Here is a 6,803-nt window from a genome sequence, read left to right as displayed (position 1 = left end):
AATGTATGTACAAATATATGAAAAGAACGCACCTACAAATATATCTTTGATTATTAATTTAATATAATTTAAAGCATCGCGATTGGCTAGAAAACTCTTGAATTTTTACTTACTTCTAATCTATATATTCACCTATTCATTTCGATCATGAATATGTAATATAAAAATTTAATAAACTTGCAAAAAAAAAAAAATGGACAATATATTTTTATTATCATATTTTTCAAATTATTTCATCTGCATAATGCAAAATATTAAGATATTTCAACTACGTATTGCATTTTTCTTTTATATTATAATAAACAGTTATAAATATTTATAAAATACTCTCATTATTTTTATTATCTGAAAAGTTTCAAAATTCATCATCATATTATCACAATATCGCCACTCACTTCTATTTTGCATCAACTTTATAAAACGTGATCATACTTAACTTCTTTTATGTCTGTTTTAATGTTATATGCTTATCTTCCTATTACTTTACAAAAAGAGTTCTTTTTCATTTTTATGTTTTTTGTTTTGTTTTTTGTTTTTTTATGAAACTCTTCTGATAGCTTATACGCTAAAGCTTTGTTTTACATTAGAGCTTAATTTTCAATGCATGTAAATATAGAAAATATAACTATTATTTGAATATTAAATAAACCCAGAATTTTTTTATCCTCTGAATATATATTCATATATATTTCTATTTACGTTCGAATTTACGTAACGAATATATATTTCTTTTTACGTTCTTCCCACTACTTTACATCAGATACTTTTCTAAGAATTTTGTTTTTGAAAGTTCATTTATATTTTTCTGCTTTCTATTACGCACATTCAAGATTGTATATGTGAAGTAATCGAATTTATGAAGAAATAATAATAATTTTAATAGTTTTAATACATCATGTATGTTCGTCATTACATTCCTCCTTAATTATTATGCTGAAAACTTTTGAATATATTTATGAAAAACTTTAAATTAAATATTATTATACCTATAACATAAAAATAAAGATTTTTAATAATTTATCGTAATATTAATTAATACATGTCTTCTTCTTAGTAGGCTCTCAACTATAATTCATTTCATGCCTTAGCATATATTATAAATTTATATATATATATATATATATATATATATATATACATTTCTTTTATCGAAAAGTCTTAAAAATATTATTAACTATATTATCGAATAGTTTTGAAAATAAATATTAAAATTTCCTTAAAATTACGTTATTATTATTATTATTATTATTATTATTATTATTATAATTGTGTAAAAGAAAGTTCTTCTATTGATTAAACATACCATCAACATGCGTAAAAAAACTTACTAATACAGTGAGATTAGATGTACTATGTTAATATTTTTATAATTGAGACTATGCGTAATGGAGGAGTGAAATTTCTTTTAAACTTACTTACGTGTCGCAAGTATTAAAATTTTTCTTTATTCACTTTACCATTTATAAATAATTAACTTGATGCGCCTACTGCAAGTATCCCGATATACTACAAACTATCAATTACAATTACGAGAGTGACTTATTATTAATTAAATCAGTTTTATGATTTTTACCATAAAAATTCCGTGGACTCTGTTCTCACTGATATTGTAATTTAATTGAACTATAAAATAAATTATTGGTCGGTTTGCATAACTTTCATCATCGGGGATTCGAGATCCGATGGTCAAAGAAAGGAAATTCGAATTATTATGTCTTTTACTTTTATATTTTTATCGTCCAACTCTTCTTGGACTCTTCTAGAGTCAATTTTTGGGGAATATTTTATCTACTGCGCTCCTCCACTCTTCTATCGTCAATAAATGCTCTCGTATATCTCCAATCCACGCAATGTCGTAATCTAGATTATTCGTCGTACCACCAAATCAATTTTTTTCTTTTCACCCAACTTCAGAGCTTAGTAATTTTTCTCCGGCAAACCTATGCGACGCGACCATATAGTTTTCGTGAATTATCGACGAAAATTTTCTCTCTTTTCTCTTTTTTTCTTTTTTCTTTCTTCCTTACTTTCTTTTCTTTTTTTTTTTTTTTGCTGCTAGTTATGACGCGCAGCTGAGAGTAGAAAACAATGTATAATAACGTGTAAGGCTTTTTCGCCACAGGCATCTAAGTGATATAAAACAACTCACATACCACGTGCATCTCACGATAATTCGGTTTTTCAATTGCCAATCCCATATAATTTACATGTATATTTGACATTTAATAGATAAATTTCAATAGTCTACTCATGGGTATAATAAATATTAAATTTTAAAATGAACTTCAAAATAAACTAGAAACTTTGTGCGATGAAAGTTACACGCGACTAATTCAATATGTTTACTCATCTATTCGACATTCGATGCAGTAAGCTTTTAATAATATTTATTTAATCTGAAATATATCAATGATAGATCTTATGCTAAGTTTCGAGCTCTAAAGTACACCAGTAAATTGTGCGTTACATATTTCCGTCTAGTTACGACTATCTGTCACAAATCATTTACATACTCTCCATACGCCAACCTATACATTGATTATACATAAAAAGTGCACTATGACGTTTATTATAAACATTCACAAAGTAATTTCGAAAAAAATATGTCTACTAATACGTTTATGAACCCTTTTAAAATATTTGCTTATTTTACGAAATTTCAACGATAACAGCTAAAACTATGATATTTTTACAAATCCGCGTATATGTTTTAATAGTCGCAACAGCAGAAACGTTTCTTTTGAAAAAAAAAAAAAAAACAAAAAAAAATATCGAATAAAACTTGGCTTGTCAAAACCATTAGCCAACTGATTAAAAACTTTAGTCATCAATTTAAATAAACTCGTTGAAAAAAAAAGACAAAGAAAATGAATAAGTAGAATCTATTCGTCAATAATTTCTAAATTTGAAAATCAAATAGAAAGAATTCTTTCTTTTTTCTTTATCTTTTTTTCTCTCTCAATGAGAAACAGCGTTTTTTTTTGTAAATTTATATGACGTCAAATCATGAAAAAAAACATACACACATTATGCGGTGCAAGTGCGAGAGAGCGAGCTGGTACGCCTCGAACGAAAAAAGATTGCAAGCTCTCGTCAAGTCCTAACACGTGGTTACTATTACTATGAGGTCGGACTGAAAGCTCAGCGGCCAAGAAGGCCGCGGCCGCGGAACTTCGTGTCTACGACATCGACGGTGCTCGTCCCGTGCATCCTGTCCTCCACTTCCAGCCATTGGGTAAAGGGGGGGGGAGGCAACAGAAGATGGTAGATACGAAGATGAGACATTCAAGGATATGCGCTTAGTTGTCCTCGTGGTGTTGGGAGCAGGAGTTCGCACCAACGGCGGGGTAGCGAACATCGAGGAGGTCACTCGACCCGACGGGATCAGCGTTCTACCGCCTCAACCTCGCGTTCGACCTTTTGCTATCGTCGTTGCATAGCCACGTAATAGAGCGAGCTGCCAAGCGGGCGCACACGTACACACCCACGCGTAGAGGCAGACGAACAATCAGCGACCTTTATCTTTTGTCACTTTATTTATTTCCCAGTCGTGCTTTCAGTCCCCGCGTGACTCGACTGTCTATTAATCGAGAAACTTACGGCCCATAGGGCATTCAATGTTAAATACGTACAATTCCAATGATTACTGCATACTAATTTAAAAGGAATGTAAATTACGCGCTTTTACCAATTCTTAATGTCGTAATTATGACTTGAGCAAAACGATTTGTCAATTGACGAGAAAGCCAAGTGTGCAAAATAGACTTTTGATAATTCTTGCAAAATTTCGTAATAGATGAGGTAATTCGATTTTCATAATTGAAAATAATTGCGTTAAATATAAATGTATATGACAGGGGGAAGTAAACCTTTAATAAATAGTTAGAAATAGGTGAGGAGTTATTTTCTGCCGCAAAACTAAAATGCGACACATTATTTAATATTACTATTTTTCTCCTAAAAAATTCAGCCATTTATCAAATGAATGATGAAATTTCTTTTTTCTTTCTTATAAAATAGAATATCATTTTCTTCTTTGATATATATATAATTAACAATAAATATATTTAATATTATTCATGAAAATAGAGGGGACGAATAATTAATTATATTTAGAATTTTATATTTTATATATATATATATATATTTCATATAATTTTATATTAATAGATTGAAATAAGAAGCATTACTAGTACAAACATATAATCATATTATTTCAATTATTTTATAACTATGTTATATATTTATCAGAAATCTGTCAAAAGTTTGAGATTTTTTTATTTTTTATATTGGTAGTGAACGAAGCTTAACCATATCAACTCAAACAGATATAATCGATCCCTGCCTACATTTTACTCACAGTTGAGTGGTTGAAATTTCTTCTCTTACATGTACTATTTTCGAGAGCTTTATCGAATTTTGTAATTCATTCGCTCGTGTATATAATTTTATTTTTATACAAATGATGCGTACATCTAAGTAAATATTTATACTATAGTAATGCTCACGTAATCTACTATACAATATGATCATGTAATTGATAATTTACTTGAAATCATTGAATTTTCAATATCAAAATCAATATTATTATTATCGCGAAAATCTAAGGACAATGAAAACGATAAAAAATTCGATATTTCGAAGGAACGCAAATATTTTACAAATAACTATTATTTACTAATTTTCGAAATCTTCTCGATATAAACAAATTAAATTATTGTAATAAAAATTATATTATTTAGATGGGCGTATGTAGTTTTGTTTTTCCTTTTTTTTTAAGCACGTCCGTCAGTTATCAACATACTTGCGATCTTGATAAACAGATTTATCTCTTATACAAATACAAATTTCAGGCCTAATCAGATTATAATTGGACAATTAATTTTATAAGTAAAATTATTACTTACTTGGATAATTCTCACTTGCTTGAATTAATTAATAAAATGCTGAAAAATAAAATAATGTTTGTTCTTTTACTTTAATGTTTAGTAAACAGAAGTTGAATGTACCTATGCCTAAGAGACCTATGCCCATAATATATCGTCATGTGATATTTATTTAATGGAAAAGCTTTCGAGTCTAATGAAGAGTGAACGTTGCTGCAGTATAAAGTATCACAGAGCTACTGATCTTTAAACTTTTCAAAAAAAAAAAGCAGCACAATGCTACTAGTTATAAGTTATGAAAGTTGAAGAAAATTAACTTACTATTGAAAATCAATTTATAATAAATTGAATTCAGATGTACAATTTTGTATTCGATAAAATAAGATATATATATATATATATATATAGAGAGAGAGAGAGAGAGAGAGAGAGAGAGAGAGAGACTAAAGATATAATCAATTGCATCATTATTTGATGGATGGTATTTTCGATATCTTAAAATAAATCTTCTTACAATAATTAAATCTTTCGAAATATTCGAGGGATAAAATTGAATTAATTTATATTGTATACTCGTGTAATTTGAAACAATCCGGCATGTCTACGTCTTTTTTTTCTTTTTTTTTTATTGACTCGAAAATCTGTTTGTACAAAAAATTCGTGTAATTTAACGTTGAAAACTCATATCCTCGGTATCTGATTGATGTCGAAATATCGTAATTCGTTATAGAACTTCGCATGCGTGATTTCTCACTCTACAATGATCCATCAGCAAAGAACATCTGCAAGCGCTAGTCCTGAGCATCTAATCAGGAAAATGTTTAAGCTCGACTTGAATATCGAATCTTCTTATGCAATTAGATTTTAAGAAGTCGGTGATTCCTTCGACGACAACGTTATCCTTTATCAACACTATTATGTCCTCGATGAACTTTTAAAGGAACACCCGCCGAGTAATTCAAGTATTTCAAACGCCATTTTTCTCAAATACATACAATATAAATTTTATAATACTGTTTGTTACTTTTAATAATACTCATAAAAGACAAATTATACATTACAGATTTTTAATATTTTGATAAAATTCTTTTTACCATGGAATAATCAAGATAAAGTACTTTCGTTAGTTACTATATATAAAAAAATGTACTTTTCTATGTTGCTTTTATTCTTCTAGATAAGTTGATGCGTCAAATTTATTTGTATTAATTTTCTTCATTTCACTAGTAGTGAAAGGTTTTTTTTATTTTTAACAGTTTTTCCTGTAGGCTTTAATTTTCATTGAAAATACATGCATGAAAATCTTACTGTTTAAAAAATAATTCATCGATATTTTATTCCTATTCGATGTTTTACATTAGAATAATAAATAAATAAAGTCCGTGCAATAATCATATAGTTTAGAAAGCATTTTGACTGCGTGCGTTTCTTCATTATTCCTTTTATTATTTATTATTTATTTATTATATTAAATGACTAACCGAGTATAATAAAATGCGTAACTGAAATATAATATCGTCAATTATTTCTTTCAAGACGTTCTGTGTTTTAATATTCTTAAAACTAATGTTTTTTTTTTTTTTAACAGAATGGTATCGCCGTCCTTCAGTCTCGAGCTTCTATATATTCAGTAAAATGCAAATGCGTGTCTGTGTCGTGATAAAACGGGCCGAGCAACGAGAGTTTTAATACCACTTTTAATAACTTCTAAATAGCTAAGGGTATTATTTCTTTCAAGCCCTTATTATCAATAATAACGAACGGATGATTAGTTCGTGCGGGAAAAGTGTCCCCCTATAAGCTTTAAATATCCTAATGTATTATTCCATTGTAACTGCAATTAACTCCCATAATCGCATCGAATTTACGAAAATTTCCCATCTATTTTATAAGATTACGAGACCCACGTATTAAAGA

The sequence above is a fragment of the Ceratosolen solmsi genome, unplaced genomic scaffold, assembly GCF_000503995.2.
Source record: "Ceratosolen solmsi marchali unplaced genomic scaffold, CerSol_1.0 scaffold1, whole genome shotgun sequence".
In the NCBI taxonomy this organism is placed as follows: domain Eukaryota; kingdom Metazoa; phylum Arthropoda; class Insecta; order Hymenoptera; family Agaonidae; genus Ceratosolen; species Ceratosolen solmsi.
This window is presented reverse-complemented; position numbering follows the sequence as displayed.